The 19,215-nt window shown below is 45.6% G+C and overlaps 1 protein-coding gene across 1 annotated transcript in view; it reads right to left on the bottom strand.

Annotated features, from left to right (window-relative positions):
* Window positions 1–19,215, bottom strand: part of DCN (decorin) — a 197,189-nt gene that overhangs the window by 102,271 nt on the left and 75,703 nt on the right. The window lies entirely within an intron of this gene.

Below are 19,215 nucleotides of genomic sequence, written 5' to 3'. Positions count from 1 at the left end.
ATATTTCGTTGTAAAAGGTTCATGGAAGTAGCACATTATACTAAAAGCATATGCATAGCATAAGTTTCAGGCGTGAGAAATTAACTTTTAAAATATACTAGAGTACATATTGTGTGTATCATGATTCTGTATTGTTGTATAGACATGACCACATCCTATGTTTTTAATTATTTCCCTAGCTGAAATGTGGATCTAAAGATCTGTTCAACAACAACCCTTACGTTATTCATACTCAAACGTTCCTTAGTTAGATGCAATTAGACAGTTCTGAGATATATATATATATATATATACCCCAGAGCTTACAAACTGTCTAATGACCACAATCTACCTTTCTTCAATAAATCATGAATTAAAAAAATAATACCATTGCCACCTCCAATGCTCTAAATCATTGTTTTGTTTCTCACTTAGCCTAGAATTACCCACATGGGGCAAAACATTTCCTCTAATTTCTACTTTTTGTACTCACGTTCCAAGTCACCAATGTCATTTGCATACAGGGCATTTAGGCCTTCAACTGTCCAAGTAAAATGCCTTCATTACAATATTAGTGTAAACTAATCTATTCATCAGTATCTTTGCTGAAAAACCTCTATCCACCTCTCAAAAGGTCATCTATCTAGTTGCAAAAAAAAAAAAATACACTCGTAATATTGCTGGACTCTGCAATCTTTCCATGTATATTTTTACTTCATTATCTTTTAAAAATTGAAACATATCTAGATGATGAGTTAGTTACTGTAACATGACACATGCATATTTTTGGAATCTTCATTATCGTATTCAGAATATGATTCATAGAAAAATGCAGGCAGAAGCATCTTTCCAACTACTTTCTCCCTTATTACTTAATAAAGGATCCTGTAACTTCATACTGGTTGCACTCTCTTATGTAAAGCATATCCAAATATGCATTATATGATCATTTGTTCATGCAAAAGGCTTCTGTATCCCCTCCATTCTCTGCCAATACCAAGATATGCCTAAAGCCACCATTGTATCACAGTTATGAACATAACCAGTATTAATGCCAAACTAATTAATAATCTCCAAAGTAACCACAATAGATCAATCCAGACCTGAGACAAGAAGCACATTGTTTGGATGCAACTGTACTTTGACCTGTTCCCCACAAAGTTGAATCCAACAAACTTCCACTCAACTCCTAAGAGATATTGCTGGTTGTTCTGAACAATACTGCACATTCATGGGTTTGGAAAGACACCAGTACTTAATCTCTGTCTTCATTTTGAGGCCCGCTGAAACAATATCATTCTAATTCACTTTACCCCTTCAATTTGAATGACTGACCAAAGCACACCCTCTTTAAAACAATACCAATTAGTACACTTTTCTTATGGATAAAGGTCTTCTTAGTGTCAATTGTGACCACCACTGATGCCTTTCAATAGCATTACAGTCTGAGAATTACCTGGTACTTTCTTCTCGCTGATGATAAAAACATAACTGATCTTTAGAAATGAGACCTTCCTTCTCAAGTCTTACTGTTTAACACACAATTTTACCTCAATTGTCAGGATGAATATTAGTTTACAACTACAACAAAGCTGTCAATCCTTTACAGTGCTTTCTATAACTGTGCTAGACAGGTTACCATGTATCTCTGAAAAATTCTCTATGAGATACTGAGGTTATACACACTGGTCAAAAACGGAAAACTTATCCCCTAAAATTCTTATGAACATTTCCCGAAATCGGTCAATCTCAAGAGTTTTCGGACCCTGTATTCCTTTATTGGAATACCTGAAATCAGCATAGGAAATGTCCTACCATTTTTTTATCATCCTCTATTAGTACTGGGTTAGTGAGAGTTTCTAGGAATTTCTTTACTGCACTGCTATTATCTTCCCTACATCTATAAACGTTTAATTAGATCTTAGAAGCTGTTTATCAATCTTCTTTTCTTTATATTTACAAGACACAGTTACTGTTTTCAATATATCGTATTGTTCTATAAAATTGCTGCACATTCACTCTCTAAAGAAGAAGGTATCCATGTTTATCCCTAGAGGTTTGTGCATAGGGAGTTACATCAAAAAGTAGAACCACTGTATCCAGATGAACGAAGAGTAATAAGGTAACACTAAAGTGGCCCACAGCTTTTGATAACCTTCCTGAAGTAAGTACCCTTCAGTAGCATAAACAACAAGCCCTAAAAAAAATACAGTTTGTGTGCTATGCTTTCTGTCTCAAATAAGCATAATCATTCTGTACGTGCAGAAACTTATTTCAATTTGTTTGTTTTCACTGAAATAAGAGTGATCTCTTAGTCTTGGATGAAAGAAAAATAGGTATTTGCGAAATCGAACAAGAATAAGTTTGCCAACTTCAGTATTCATTTTCAAAACATCTATACTTGGTAACCTATTCAGTGTGGAATAACTATAAAATCTTGTGAAGCACTCACAAAAAATTGTGTTTCCCTGACAAAAGACCTGCAGAACCAGTTTATGCATGAAACGTTTCTTACAAAAAAAATATTTGCAGGAAAACTAATACGAAACGTTTTTGGGAGAAATATGGTCCACAGTTGAAGTTATTAAAAGTTGACAAAGCTCTGAAATTCACAAAGCTTCACCAGATGATTTCTAATAACTCACATAACAGTACCTTGCAAATACCAGTCTGTATACAGTGTCTCCACATTCTGTACAACAGGGAAATCCTTGATTAGAGGGAGGTAGATAAAAGTAAACATTACAATTCAGGCAAACCACTATTTTTGCCACTGGGTAGTGCAATATGAGCAGGAAAAGAGGTATCAAAATTGCACGCATTTCATGTAGAGCCTAGCCGCAGCACCATTTAAATATGAACGTTTTTTTGTTTTTTTTTGTTTTACAACTGGAGCTGCCTTAAATAAAACAATTTTGTGATCAAGCTGACACATGTATCACTGAAATTCCTGACCGAAGTAAATATCAATTTCGAGATGACTCGGGGTTTTATTTTTGCATTCCAACACATTTTACCGACAGGGATTGCAAACACTGGGCACTGAACACATTGGAAGGTAGAGTATACTAACATGTTATTTCCTTTGAAAGCAGAAATAAGGCAACACATTATCATCGCACACACCGAACTCATGTTTTGTGTGTACACTGGCACCCTTCTGCCATGACTTGAGGATGAGACAGTAATTTAAAAAAGCTGGATCAATTTGAAGAGAACTTGCTGTATTGGCAAACTAGAAATTCACTTTCTAATTTGGAGCCAAAGCATGGGCATACGGAATTATGTATTTTATCAGACTGTACAGGTATAAAGTAATTATAGATGAACAATAAAATATAGCAATCCTCAGGTGACATGGCAACGGAAAATTGCACAGACAAATTCCACGCTGTCCAATATGCCCAAATAGCTTATACTGGCAAATAACTTTTAAAATCACTCAAATGCACTAAAAAGACAGAATATGTGCTACCCCATCGTACACAATGTTGTGAGTTCTCGCATTCCAAGTGTGAGTATCTATACCAGTTCATTTCTAGTGCATTGTAGCCTTAACTTTAAAACAATTGTACATAAACCACAGTGAAAAGGAAAACAGTACTGGATGTGGTACTCATGTCTGAAATATAATTATATGATATATTATTGACACCACTCTGCCCTCACCTATTGGACATTACTATTACCCCTTATTTTAGTGACGTGGTACCCATTGCTGCACCAAAATGTGTGCCTTAATTATGCATCACCCTGTGTTCTCCTATAGCCTTAGAACCCGCCGTAGCGGGCTCTACCGGCTATTAAAGGCCCGCTCCCCGCGTTAAATGCCCGAGCCGAAGGCGAGGGCATTTAACAAGGGAGAGGGACTTTAATAGCCGGTAGAGCCCGCTACGGCGGGTTCTAAGGCTATTAGAACATTCTGCCACACAGGGCAGAATGTTCTATTTAAAAAAAAAAATGTTCACGGAGCCCGAGGGGATTTAAATCCCCTCGGGCTCCGTGAGGCTTTGTTCACAGCTGTTGCTGTGAACAAAGCGAACATTGGAATGTTGGCGCTGCGGGCTTTTACCGGCCTGTAAAAGCCCGCAGCACTCCATTGTTTTCAATGGAGCCCCCAGCATTCCAATGTTCTAATATTCCATAGCAAACACAACTGTGACTATGAACTATACTTCACCTCTTGGATGCACAAAACCCATCTCACACACAACGTCTGGTCCACCATATGCAGAAATGACAAGGCACCTTTGAGACACATCATCCAGTGTTTCCCTAAGGCAACTCGTCCAGTGCTTTGCTGGGCAACATCACATTGTGCTTCTCTATTGGTTAGCACTCTGTTATTTATTTATTTATTTATTGTTAGCACTCTGTTATTTATTTGTATATTTTTGTTTAGCAATGCTGGACCAGAAGGTATTCAAGAGCTTTACAGAGAACTGCACTTAACACATATACAAGATATATTTGCAAAAAACTATTCAATTTAGGCAACAAATAAAGTGGAGAAGAAAAGGGAGGAAGGAGGAGAGGAAGAGAAGGAAAGTGACAAGTATATGGATCAATAAGGAGAAGGGGAATATGACGAGGAAGGGGGAAATGCACAGAGATGTCATGACAGACAAGAGATTTGCAGAGGAGAAAGGGGCCACAAAAAGAGGAGGTAAGGAAATGGTAAACCAGCAGATGAGCACGAAGTTAAAGCCAGACACCCTCGAAAGGAGTGTCAGATTCAAACCAATTGTTGCTAATATTTCTTCTGAACATGAAGGGTGTCAGGAACCATCCATAGTTTGGTCAGTAGAATGTTCCATTAGGTGGGTGCTGAACCAGAAAGGGTGTGTCTGACTAGCATAGATCTGAATCTTGGATACTCAAGACTGAAGCAGTACTTGCTTCAGAATGTTTGACACCCCCAGAAATTGTCAGGTCATATAAATAGCTTGGTATGCATAGGTGAAGGGCTTTCAGTCTGAGGAAACAAAGCTGGGGGTCCTTTAAAGTAGGTATGATGTGGTCAAACATTCCATTTCCTGTGACTAATTATGCAGTGGATTGAGGAATTGAATTTAGGAGTGACACAATATACGCCGGAAAGGATGGTGATATCAGTGTTGGTTCTGGAGATGATGAGTGCATATGCAGCTGGCATTTGTTGTTTTGTAAATAGCTAGTTTGTAGTGTGCATATCTCTGTGACTCTATTCTGAAGATTGTAATATATGGCCCTAGTGCAAATCACAATGTGTTCCTTTGCTGGAAGCATGGTCGGACATGGACAAAAAATAGGCTCAGGCACCGAAATAAAAGTTGCTCCTTTTAGTGTACCAGATAGTTAAAAACATGCCCCACATTTGCAAATCAGGCCAGTTTTGTACTTATAATGGCATGCTGCATGGGTGTTTTGTACAGTGTGTGTTAGATCTAGCATCCTTGGCGTGGCTTGTCCTAACTTTTTGCCCTCCGACCTCCTGTTGTTGACTTCATTTTTGCTGGCTTTTAGGATTCTGGGCACTTTACCACTGCTGACCAGTGCTGACGTGTATATGCTCTGTATTCTAAAACATGGTAACATTGGCTTATCCACAATTGGCACATTTAATTTACTTGTAAGATCCTAGGAAAGTGCACTATAGGTGCCTGGGGCCTGTAAGCTACTAGTGTGCATGCAGCACTGATTGTGCCACCCACTACAGTAGCTTTGCAAACATATCTCAGGCCCGCCACTGCAGAGCCTGTGTGTGCAGTTTTAAACTGCTGTTTTGGCCAGGCCCGAACCTGCCTTTTTATTACATATAAGCCACACTAAGGTAGGCTTTAATCAGCCCCAAGGTAAGGGTGCAGTGTATTTAAAAAGTTGGACATGTATTTTTAAGTTTAAAATGTTCAGATAGTGAAAACCTGTTCAATTCATTTTTCACTACTGGAAGGCCTGTCTTTCCCATAGGTTTTAAGATTGGGGTTACCTTTTAGTGAAACTTACAATTGAGAAAAGATAGGAATATGGAGCTTGGTGTCTCTGTGTTCACAATTTAAAATCACAGCTTATGGTAAATTCAGATATTATATTGCTTCTGAAAATGCTACTTTAAGAAAGTTGGCATTTTCTTAATTTAACCATTCTGTGCCTCTGTCTGTCTCTGAATACATGTCTGGGTAGATGACAACTGAGCTTTGTGCATTCATTCTAGACAGTCACACACAAAGGGAGCTTGGGTGTGACATTTGCATCCTGATGGCCCATCACCTAGCTGACGGGTCTTCCTGAGCTAGATGAGAGGGATGAGCTGACACCTAGACATGAATAGAGCTGTGCCTCTTCTCACACAAAGGGCAGCATATCCCCTTGTAGAGTGTCTGGAGCCAAGGAAGGGACCTTGTGACCTTCAAGAGACTTCCCCACTTGAGAAAACTTTTTGTATAAGTACTGGACCCCAAACCCCACCCGATCGGTTCACTTTTGGGTCCTGAGGAAACTCTGCCAAGAAGAGGAGCTGTGCTGCCAGGAGGGACTGCCACTTTGCTACTGACTTTGCTGTGTTGGCATGCTGCCTGCTCATTGCTGTGCTGCCAGGATGGACCACCACTCAGCAACTTGCTGTTCTGTGTTGGCCTGCTGCCTATTTCCTCTGACTGTGAGGGAGGACTGAAACTGCCCTCTACAACCTTTTTGCTACCCAAGAACTCCAAGCACTTGTTTGCTTGACTCCCACTGTCGAAGTCTCAGAGCCATCAAAGACTTAATTTTCACCAAATCAAGTATTACACTCCACAAATGTGGATGTATGATGCAGATTGCACAGAGTCCACCATCTGCTGTTTTACCTCCAATGACCAACTACAATAGCCCATGCTCATCACCAATCACAATCGCCCAATCTGCATGTGAGTAGATGCCACAGTGCCAGCAAAAACCTTTGTGTGTGGACCCCCAGCTTCGCCGTAGCATCCAGAGATTCCCTTTGGGATGGAGTGTCCGCCAAAGCCACGCTAAGGAGAGTGGGCCAGCTGGGAATGAAATTGTTGCATCAGGATTCAGAGTCTCGCTTAGGCCCCCGGGCCTGCCTTCCTTCGGTTCACCAGCTGGTCAGGCCACCTCTCAGCTCAGGGAGAATGCCATGGGGGGCCTGACTCACCCCAAGATACCAATACTCTTGTTGCTCCATGGGGAACTCAGGTACTATGGGATTTTCTGGTTCTTGCTGCTGTTAAGGGTGTCACAGTCGGCTGGAAGAGCCTTTGAAACATCGTTTGTCATTCTTACAATTTCCCTACTGGAACAGCCCCGCTTCCCCAACCCCTGACAGATATTGATGTATTGGACTAAAATTACCATAATAAACCTAAGAGAAGCACATATGCTCTAAAGCACTATGGTTGCATACCTACCTTAATTAAGTATCATTTGAGAACTATTGATTGGATTTTGCCACTTTGACTGTGCTTCTTCCAGATAAAGATACTTTTTTTCTTACACTGGTGTGGAGTCTTTTTGTGGTGTTTTCACTGTGTCCCTATAATTATATGTTGTACAAATACTTCACACATTCCCTCTTACATTAAGCCCGACTGCTCTGTGCCAAGCTACCAGAGGGTGAGCACTGATTAATTTAAAGTGTGTATCTTACTTACCCTGACTAGGATTGTGGTCCCTACTTGGACAAGGGGCATACCTCTGCCAAATAGAGACCTCAGTTTCCAACTGTGTAGAACACTGCATGCATTTGTGTATGCTGCAGGCAATGTTTAATCAGAGAAATCATCAGTAAAGACTGACCCACCTGGCCATAAAACAGGCCCACAAACTGCTAAATAACTGGTCCACAAAATGATCTGTGAGACCACCCCATCTGGCACTGCCTGATTGCTCTCTAGGCCAGGCTGACCCTGGGTGTAAGCTATCTTGTGTCCCTGTTGCCTAGCACCTTGTGATTTCCTGTTGAACTCCCTGTGACCCTCTATGCATGTCATATTATGGCTTATGTAGTGCATCACTCTGTGTACAGGCCCCCAGATGCACACTGCTCTTTGTTCCTTGCTGTGGTGGGTGAATGATGGACATTGCACGTGGGTGCCTGTATCTCTGTCTCTGTGCATGGAGTATATATGCAAATGAGTAGATGTATGTGTTTTCGGCTGACTGCACGCGTGTGCATTCTGTGCATGAATGTCTGCATACTGTATGCTACTGTTTGCTTGTACTACAGCTCTGTACGGACTCTATAATGCCCTGGAAGTGATAGAGCAGAGTGACATGCAAGCGCCACTCCTGAGTATTGACATTAGTTATAGTCCTTTAGTGCCTCATGAGGCAGATCAGGATGTCTGTCCCACTCTGTCAGCTTTCGAACAACTCCTAACTGACTTTTGAGCAGTGTGCTAGGAAAAAATATCGCACTGAGAACTAAAGAATTCAAGTTATGGTTGGACTGCAGGAAGAGGTTGCTAGTCAGGGGCTATGAGTAGGTGTGCCTTTGGTGTGTGGGCACTGGCCGTGACTCAAAGTCATGTGATAAATGCTCCCTAAAGCACCCAAGGGCAATTTCAGACGGGGAGGTGAAGCTGTATGTCACTGAGCACAAGATGAAGGCACAGTCTTCAAGAAGGCTATATCCCACTCAAAGTTGCGGTTCTGGTTGCAGTCATGCGGCATTCCTGCAATCTCTCCTCTTCATACTCAAAAAATGATGTGGGTAAGTCCAAGTAAGAGGAGGAGAGGGTCCATAAATTGGGCCCCAAAAGGGCTTTAATATTTACATTGATCATACCAAGACCATCTAGTTGATGTTCAACTCTTTGTGGGGGTTTCTGGATGAAAGAAAGAGAAGGCTGAGCTGAAGAGAACTCGGTCAAGATGGGATGTGCTCTGCATCAAGATCCGATAGAAGCTAGCCAAGAAACAACCCCCAAAAGGTCTGAGAACCAAGGCCACTACTACTGTTTTGGTGTGGCAGGTGCCTGGTCTTAATCTCTGTCAGGCTGCATGGTAAGCTCTTATGCAATTGTTCAGGAAGTGCCATTGCATTAAGGTCTAGGTCCAGCAGGAAGGACACTTCACCCGCTCGGATCTGCAAGACATTTCGTTTGAGGCCATTCCAAAGACACTCCGCCTGTGGGAGGTACTCCTTTAATATTTATTTTAAGGTCAGGAATCTTGATTAGGAGTATTCATTATAAGAACAAGTTGTTTAACTTCAGTATAGATCTTTCTGGTGGATACTTTATCTCACAAAAAATTCCTCACTCCCCTTTCACTTCGCCTTTTTGTGGTGTGGCCTTTTTTAACCTATAAAAAGGTCCCAAGTTTGTGATTGGCAAATGTTGACAACAATTGTTCACACTCTGTGTCAGAGGCTGCAGAAAGAGAAAGAGGCAAGAAACTGATGTCAGTGTGCAGGGGTGACTCTTATACACATCACTTCAGAGGCAGATTCAAGTTGGCGCAGAGCCACACAACACCACCTATTTGTTTGCAAGAGCACTGGTACAAAATTCTCCAGATCCAGCCTGGTACTCAGTCTGCATTCTGAGGTGAGTAATCTGCAGTTAGATGGTGCAGCATATAATGCATGTCGTCTGTAAACTTAAGGAGGCTTTTACTTAACCACCTATTTTAACCATCCAAATCTGACTATGAATTTCATTATTGAGACAAAATGCTTCTGACAGTGATGTGGGAGTAGTTTTAATACAGTCGGAGAATGATGACGGATTAGAACATGTAATTTCTCCTGAATGGCTTCGAACGGAACAATTCAGATTTTGAAAGGAATATTCTGGCAATGAAACATGTTGTTTCTCTGTGTAGGTACTTGTAGGCTACAGGAAGGAATTGTGTTAAGATCAGGCAGTAGCAAAGTCAAGACACAAGCCTCAGAGGAGTTCAGAACCTGGTAACATGAATTCAGCAAACATGCTCTTTCTGATCACAGCAGAGCAGTAGAGGATTTCTTGAATCCGAGCACACTGATAACATAAAAGCCAGGCAGACAGATTCAGTGTCCCTAATCTATGTATTTTATTATCAGAAATATTATCTTGCCACTTGGAGAGAATTCCAGTTACATCAATCAACTGGTTTATGACCTTACTACTGGTTTTGCATTGATGTCTAATTACACCTATCTTATTGAGTTGTTATTATGTAAAACAGTAATTACCTTTGTTTATTGCACTGTTTACACATTGTCCATAGTGGAGAGAGCACATCATGAAAACGTTATTTCCAAAACTTCATAAGCGTGGGAACAGAATCTGAATATCAACGACAGAATATCGGGAACACTGACAATGAGGGAAAAGCTATTGAAAGGAAAGTAGGTATAGATTGTACGTACGGAGCTTCACATCTATACACCTTGTGGATTCTTCTATAGTTCTCCAGCCCGCAGCAATGGCATCAGAAAGGAACACGCGGAGAGCTATAGCTGCCAAAGCAGTTCACGGCAGATAGCATTAACAGTGCAAACAATAAAGGGAATGTGTCATTACTAAAACAAATGGCGAAACTTAAAAAAGTATCCAAGCTTGACCTGAATAAATGGTGGGAGGTGACCTCCCTACGTCTGGATATGGAGAGGATCAAGAGGACTTGGAATTTTTACAATACCAATGTATGAAAACCCAAACCCCGTGATGATTGATGAAAGGTTGCAAAATTTACCTAACTGTTCGAACACAATACTAACCATCCTTATTAAGTAGGCATGGTCAAACCGTGAGAAAGCACTCAAAATGAATATCAGAAATTGAAACCTGGCTTGCAACGAAGTGAGAACCGCATCAAATTGTTAAATTCAAGAGTGAAATGCAACAGCCCCTGGACAAACTTGAAAATTATGTAAAATACGGAAGCAGAGCATATTTGCATGTGATACAATGGATTACCAGTCAGGAGGCATCCCCACAATTAGCAAAACATGGGAACACATCTATAACAGTACTAAGAGCAATATGGGGGATGCAGCAGCTATATCTGGGGATATGATGAACATGGACAGAGACATTGCCACTGACACAGATACATATAACACGTCAGATGCTGGGTAGGCAAGGAGATCAGAAAACAGGAATGCTATTTGTTTTACAACCAAATTGCCTCTTGAGAAAGAGGCGAATGGCGAACCCTCACCAACTCGAGGAGGGGGCTCAAGAGGTTGCAGCGGAGGTGGGAGAGGCAGAAGAAGAGGCAATGAAGACAAAAAGGAAACCAAAGCAACCTCCATGGAACACGCAGAGGGCTCTAACCACAGGGACAGTGAGGACAGATACGGTTATTAACCTGTCCAACAGGGACCATTCGGGAATTGCCGCTAGGGTCCTAAGCTTTGGCCTTTCCGTTTGCCCAACTAGTGATTTCGATTTTGTATCCATAAGAATTGACCCCTTCAAATTTCATATGCCTTAAACTTAAGAAATGTATTAAATTAAACACAGCACTCAAAGACAAGGACATACAAAGACCAGGGCCTCACATACATGAACTAAATATTGGTGATGCTGATTTTCTGACTACTTTGGAGGAATTGCAGAATTGTGAACCCAACATTGGCGATGTTAAACAGATGTTACAAGACTAGGGCATAGCTTCTGAGCAAAGTGTTTCTACAGAGTTCAAACCCAAATCTAAATTTACCCCATGTTATGGTTTGACATGATCAATGCATTGAATGATGAAGTGGTCTTTGAGCTCAGAAAATTATAGTCAAGGGGGAGCAAAGCAAGGAAAAACATCACTTGGTCTGAGAGGAGAGCCACAGATATACTAGCCAAAGACAAGAATATAGTAATCTGTCCCATCGATAAAGGTGGCAATATAGGGGTCATACCTACAGACATATTTAGTAGAAGCACATAGATAACTCAGTGACAAGAGATGTCACAATGACTATTAGGCTGAATACAGGGAAACCATTATTTAATTCTGGGATAAGTTGAACACATGGAAAAACAAGGGTTTCAATGAAATTGGGGAATATCAGTTTCTTAAGAATCTTCATCCCAGAACACCCGTACTCTACCTTCTCCTGAAGATACATAAATCTATTAGCAATACCCCATGCAGGCCCTAGAGTTGTCTATTGGTAGTCTGCTAGAAAATACATAAACATATACTGACCACTCTTTACTCCCCTTGGCAGATGCATTAGCTTCTCATATTGCTGTCACCAATGATTTCCTCAGGAGAATTGAGGGTATCTCTTGGGAGCCTGATTTTCTCCTGATCCCTGGATGTCAAAGCACTTTATACTAACATTCTACACAGGCATGGTGTAAAAGCCTGTGATCATTTTTGAGAGCCAGACCACTCTGCTATTTCTCTCATACACAGATGCTCCTTCAGATGATGGTATTTTGCCTCACCAATAAGATCTTCATTTCTTATAAGATCTTATGTAAACAACTGCAGGGGACTTTGATGGTCACCTGCATCGCCCCAGCTACACAAATCTTCTCTTAGGCTGGTGGGAGGACCAGGTGTCAATCGCATAAAAGTTCAGAGAAGATATGAATAAGATCATCTTCTGGGTATGATTCATTGATGATCTTTTCTGATCCGGCAGGGCAGTGAGCCTGATGCTACCAGTTTTGTGACATGTCTCAACAACAATGACTTAAATTTGGAATTTTCTTGTAGTTTAAGCAGAGAACCTATTTTTTGGGGGTAGAAGTATGTATAGTGACTAATGTAGTTACCACCAAATTGCACAGAAAGCCTAAAGCAGGAAATAGCCTCCTTCACACCTGAGTGGTCATCCCGGCCAGCTTAAATGGAGTATCCCTTATGGAGAGTTGGCTCAGACCAAGAGAAACTCTAGTGATAAAAACATATTTCAGATTGAGCAGAAAATTATGACTCAGTGCTTCAAAGAGTAAGGTGACCCAGAATGGGTCCTCAACAAAGCCATCAATCAATCAAAGAGACTTATAGAGCGCGCTACTTACCCGTGAGGGTCTCAAGGCGCTGGAGGGGGTAAAGGGAGAAAGGGAGATCATTGTTCGAAAAGCCAGGTTTTAAGGTTTTTTCTGAAGAGTCGGTGGTCCTGGGTCTTGCGGAGGTGGGTAGGGAGGGAGTTCCAGGCTTTGGGGGCCAGCTAGGAGAAGGATCTGCCTCCAGTGGTGGCGTGTTTGATGCGAGGGACTGTGGCGAGGGAGAGGTCGGCAGAGCGGAGGTGGCGTGTGGGAGTGTGGAAGGTCACTCTTTCGTTGAGGTAGGTTGGGCCGGTGTTGTGGAGGGATTTGTGTGCGTGGATGAGGATCTTAAAGGTGATCCTTTTGTCTATGGGGAGCCAGTGGAGGGATTTGAGGTGTGGTGAGGTGTGTTCATGTCGGGGCAGGTCAAGGATGAGTCGTGCTGCTGAGTTCTGGATTCGTTGTAGTTTGCGTTTGAGTTTTTGTGTGGTGCCGGCGTAGAGGGCGTTGCCGTAGTCAAGCCTGCTGCTGATGAGTGCGTGGGTGACTGTCTTTCTAGTCTCTGTGGGGATCCATTTGAATGTCTTCTTCAGTGTGCGGAGTGTGTTAAAACATGAGGCGGTGAGGGCGTTGATTTGTTGGGTCATAGAGAGGGAGGGGTCCAGGATGACGCAGAGGTTGTGTGCGTGGTTTGCAGGGGTGGGTGCGGGCCCTAACGTGGTGGGCCACCAAGAAGGGTCCCAAGTGTTTTTGTGTGGACCAAAAATGATTATTTCGGTTTTGTTGGAGTTGAGTTTAAGGTGGTTGGCTGTCATCCAGGCAGCGGTGTCAAGGAGTGCAGCGTGTAGGTTGGTTTTGGCGGTGGTGGGGTTGCGGGTGAGAGAAAAAATTAGTTGTGCGTCATCAGCGTATGAGAGGATGGTGATGCCGTTAGGTTTGAGGATGTTGGCTAGTGGGGCCATGTAGATGTTAAAGAGTGTGGGGCTGAGGGAGGAGCCTTGTGGGACTCCGCAGGTGATTTTGGTGGCGGAGGATTGGAAGGGTGGGAGACTGACTTTTTGGGTTCTGTCGGTAAGGAAGGAGGTGAGCCAGTCCAGGGCTAAGTGGCAGATCCCAGCGTCCTGGAGTCGTGTACGGAGTGTGTGGTGGCAGACAGTGTCAAAGGCTGCGGAGAGGTCCAGGACTATGAGTACTACGGTCTCGCCCATGTCGACTCTGGATCTGATTTCGTCGGTGCAATCGATGAGAGCGGTTTCCGTGCTGTGATTCTTGCGGAACCCAGATTGGGAGGGGTCAATTGTGTGGTTTGTCTCCAGGAAGTGGGATAGGCGGGAGTTGACTAGTTTTCCCGTGACCTTGGCTGGGAAAGGGAGGAGGGAGATGGGGCAGTAGTTGGAGAGGTCGTCAAGGTCGGCTTTGTTTTTTTTTAGGAGCGCAGTGACTTCCGCGTGTTTCCAGAGGTCAGGGAAGGTGGTGGTTGCGAATGAGCTGTTGATTATGGCTCGGAGTTTAGGGGCGATGGTGGGGCTGGCCTTGTTGTATATTTGGTGGGGGCATGGGTCTGAGGGGGAACCAGAGTGAATGGAGTTCATTGTCTTTTCAGTTTTTTCGTCGGTGGTGGGGGCCCAGGTGGTGAGTAGGTTGGGGGGTGTGTGTGGTGGGTTTGTGTTGGGTGGGTGGGGGTTGTGTGTGGAGGGTGTGTGTGGTGTGAAGCTGTTGTGTATGTCCTAGATTTTGCGGTGGAAATGATTTGAGAGGGAGTTGCAGAGGGTTTGCGTGTGGGTGGGGTCTTGGTTGCTGGCTTTGGGTTTGAAGAGCTCTTTGATGATGGTAAAGAGTTCTTTGCTGCTTTGGGAGTTGTTGTCAATACGTTCCTTGTAGTGTGCTCTTTTGGTGGTGCATATGAGTTGGTGGTAGATGCGTGTGGTGGTTTTGAGGGCGGAGAAGTTTGTGGCGGAGGGTTCTTGTCTCCAAGTTTTCTCTGCTTTGCGGCATTTGCGTTTGGACTCGTGGAGTTCAGTGGTGAACCATGGGGCATTTTTCATATTGCGGGTGGTGATGTTTTTTTGAGGGGCGCAAGAGCGTCAGCACAGGTGGTGATCCATTTGTTGAGGTTGTGTGTGGCGATGTTAGGGTCGGTGGTGTGGGGTTGGGGGGTTTGTGTCAGTTGGGATTTCAGGTGTTCCGTGGGGATTTTGTCCCACATGCGGTAGGAGGTGGTGTGTTGGTGGTGGTGTGTGGGTGGTTTGTTGTAGGAGAAGTGGACGCAATGGTGGTCTGTCCTTTGGAGTTTGGTGGTGTGGGTGTAGGTGACGTGTTGGGTTGAGGTGAAGATTGCGTTGAGTGTGTGTCCAGCTGAGTGGGTGGGGGCTGTAACCAGTTGTTTGAGTCCCAGGTTGGTGAGGTTGTCCAGGAGGGAGGAGGAGTTGTGGTCTTGGGGGGTTTCCAGGTGGAAGTTGAAGTCATCGAGGAGTATGTAGTCTGTGGAGGTGAGAGCGTGCATGCTGATGGTGTCAGCAATGGTGTCGCAGAAGGGGGGGTGCGGTCCAGGGGGTCTGTGTATGAGTGTGCCTCTGAGGGTGGTGGTGTTGTTGATGTGGATGAGGAAGTGCATGTGTTCTGTGTTGTTGAGGGTGTCGAGGGTGTTGGTGGTGACCTTGATGGTGTCTCTGTGAAGGATGGCGATGCCGCCTCCAGGTTTATTAAGGCGGCATTTGCGTTGGAGTTTGTAGCCCTCCGGGGTGGCTGTGGCTATGTCTGGCTCGGATGACAGGTTTGTCCATGTTTCTGTGAGGAAGACGATGTCGGGTGAGTATGATGTGATGAGGTCCCAGAGTTCTATGGCATGTTTGTGTAGGGACCGGGTGTTTAGTAGCAGAGAGCTGAGATGGTTGCGGGTGGTGTGGTTGTTTGTGATGTGAGATAGCGTTTGCGGGGGTGCTTGTGGTGTTGCTGTGGGTGGAGGTGGCATTGGCATGGGGCTTGTGCGGGTTGTGGGGCTTGTTGGTGGGTGCAGATGTTGTTGTGTGGGGGCTGTTGTGTTTGGTGTTGGTGTGGGGTGCGTGGGAGGTGGGGCAGGAGAATAGGCAGGTGTGGCAGGAGAAGGGGTCTTGTGTGTGTGTGGGGCTGGTTAGTATGCAGTTGGGGCGAGCTCTGGGGTTGAGGGAGAGGAGAGAGTGGGGGTGGTAGTGTAGTCTGGGGGGGTTTTGGCTGGTAGGGCTAGGTGGACTGGTGCTGGGCACGGTCCGGGCGCGGACGGGCGCAGACAGGCTTGCCTCTGGTGTGCCTCCGGCGCGCCAGCGGCGCAGCCGCACAGCAACCGCCATTAAGAGGGGGAGGTGGGAGGGAGGGGCAGCTGGGAGGCGGGAGGCGGGCGGAAGCGGGAGAGTGAATGGGGGCGGGAGGGGGGCGGGCCACAGGGACGCAGCGGCGAGGAATAGGCAGGAGCCGGGGGAGCGCACAAGGGTCGGGATGGCCCAGAAAAAAGGAAACTGTGAGGGAAAAAACTGTGAAAAAAAGCAGTGCAAAAGGCACAAAGAACCAAAACACAATGCACAGGCTAGTAGAGAGAAGCAGAAAACAGAGGGGAAGTGGATGAGGTCGGGAACAGTGGAAAACAGTGGAAACAGGCAATACAAAACACAGAGTAGCAGCGGAGGATAGAAGGAAGGAGAAGAGGTCAGAAAACGGTGGTATCAGGCAATACAAAAACACAGACTAGCAGTGGAGGATAGAAGGAAGGAGAAGAGGTCAGAAAAACGGTGGAATCAGGCAATACAAAAACACAGACTAGCAGCGGAGGATAGAAGGAAGGAGAAGAGGTCAGAAAAAACGGTGGTAGCAGTGGAAAGAGTGGAAAACAGGAGACACATTGCACAGGGTGGTAACTTACCAGCGTACACTGGACACCAGGGATGCGGAGGGGGGCCTCGAACACACGATTGGTCGCGGGGGACGGGGAGGAGCGGCACAGCAAGGTGGTGCTGTCGGTGCAGAGGAGCGAGCTCCGGCCAAAAGAGGTCAGGGGTCTCTCACCTGGGCCGCGCAGCAACTGCCATTAAGAGGGGGAGGTGGGAGGGAGGGGCAGCTGGGAGGCGGGAGGCGGGCGGGAGCGGGAGAGCGAATGGGGGCAGGAGGGGGGTGGGGCCGCAGGGACGCAGCGGCGGGGAATAGGCAGGAGCCGGGGGAGCGCACAAGGGTCGAGATGGCTCATAAAAAAGGAAACGGTGAGGGGAAAAAACAGTGAAAAAAAGCAGTGAAAAAGGCACAAAGAACCAAAACACAATGCACAGGCTAGTAGAGAGAAGCAGAAAACAGAGGGAAAGTGGATGAGGTCGGGAACAGTGGAAAACAGTGGAAACAGGCAATACAAAGCACAGAGTAGTAGCGGAGGATAAAAGGAAGGAGAAGAGGTCAGAAAACGGTGGAATCAGGCAATACAAAAACACAGACTAGCAGCGGAGGATAGAAGGAAGGAGAAGAGGTCAGAAAAACGGTGGAATCAGGCAATACAAAAACACAGACTAGCAGCGGAGGATAGAAGGAAGGAGAAGAGGTCAGAAAAAACGGTGGTAGCAGTGGAAACAGTGGAAAACAGGAGACGCAGTGCACAGGTTGGTAACTTACCAGCGTACACTGGACACCAGGGATGCGGAGGGGGGCCTCGAACATGCGATCAGTCGCATTGGTGGGGGACAGGGAGGAGCGGCACAGCAAGGTCGTGCTGTCGGCGCAGGGGAGCGAGCTCCGGCCAAAAGAGGTCAGGGGTCTCTCACCTGGGCCGCGCAGCGACTGCCATTAAGAGGGGGAGGTGGGAGGGAGGGGCAGCTGGGAGGCGGGAGGTGGGCGGGAGAGCGAATGGAGGTGGGAGGGGGTGGGGCCGCAGGGACGCAGCGGCAGGGAATAGGCAGGAGCCGGGGGAGCGCACAAGGGTCGAGATGGCCCAGAAAAAAAGAAACGGTGAGGGAAAAAACTGTGAAAAAAAGCAGTGAAAAAGGCACAAAGAACCAAAACACAATGCACAGGCTAGTAGAGAGAAGCAGAAAACAGAGGGAAAGTGGATGAGGTCGGGAACAGTGGAAAACAATGGAAACAGGCAATACAAAGCACAGAGTAGCAGCGGAGGATAGAAGGAAGGAGAAGAGGTCAGAAAACGGTGGAATCAGGCAATACAAAAACACAGACTAGCAGCGGAGGATAGAAGGAAGGAGAAGAGGTCAGAAAAATGGTGGAATCAGGCAATACAAAAACACAGACTAGCAGAGGAAGATAGAAGGAAGGAGAAGAGGTCAGAAAAGCGGTGGAAACAGGCAATAAAAAAGCACAGTGTAGCAGCGGAGGATAGAAGGAAGGAGAAGAGGTCAGAAAACGGTGGAATCAGGCAATACAAAAACACAGACTAGCAGCGGAGGATAGAAGGAAGGAGAAGAGGTCAGAAAAAACGGTGGTAGCAGTGGAAACAGTGGAAAACAGGAGACACAGTGCACAGGGTGGTAACTTACCAGCGTACACTGGACACCAGGGATGCGGAGGGGGGCCTTGAACAAGCGATCGGTCGTGTGGGTGGGGGACGGGGAGGAGCGGCACAGCAAGGTGGTGCTGTTGGCGCAGGGGAGCGAGCTCTGGCCAAAAGAGGTCAGGGGTCTCTCACCTGGGCCGCGCAGCGACCGCCATTAAGAGGCAGAGGTGGGAGGGAGGGGCAGCTGGGAGGCGGGAGGTGGGCGGGAGAGCGAATGGGGGCGGGGCCGCAGGGACGCAGCGGCGGGGAATAGGCAGGAGCCGGGGGAGCGCACAAGGGTCGAGATGGCCCAGAAAAAAGGAAACGGTGAGGGAAAAAAACAGTGAAAAAAAAGCAGTGAAAAAGGCACAAAGAACCAAAACACAATGCTCAGGCTAGTAGAGAGAAGCAGAAAACAGAGGGAAAGTGGATGAGGTCGGGAACAGTGGAAAACAGTGGAAACAGGCAATACAAAGCACAGAGTAGCAGCGGAGGATAGAAGGAAGGAGAAGAGGTCAGAAAACGGTGGAATCAGGCAATACAAAAACACAGACTAGCAGCGGAGGATAGAAGGAAGGAGAAGAGGTCAGAAAAACGGTGGAATCAGGCAATACAAAAACACAGACTAGCAGCGGAGGATAGAAGGAAGGAGAAGAGGTCAGAAAAAACAGTGGTAGCAGTGGAAACAGTGGAAAACAGGAGACACAATGCACAGGTTGGTAACTTACCAGCGTACACTGGACACCAGGGATGCGGAGGGGGGCCTCGAACACGCGATCGGTCGCGGGGGACGGGGACGGGGAGGAGCGGCACAGCAAGGTGGTG

Source organism: Pleurodeles waltl, chromosome 4_1 (assembly GCF_031143425.1).
Source record: "Pleurodeles waltl isolate 20211129_DDA chromosome 4_1, aPleWal1.hap1.20221129, whole genome shotgun sequence".
Taxonomy (NCBI): Eukaryota; Metazoa; Chordata; class Amphibia; order Caudata; family Salamandridae; genus Pleurodeles; species Pleurodeles waltl.
The sequence above is the reverse complement of the archived record's forward strand: the minus strand, read 5'-3'. Positions and strand labels throughout refer to the sequence as shown.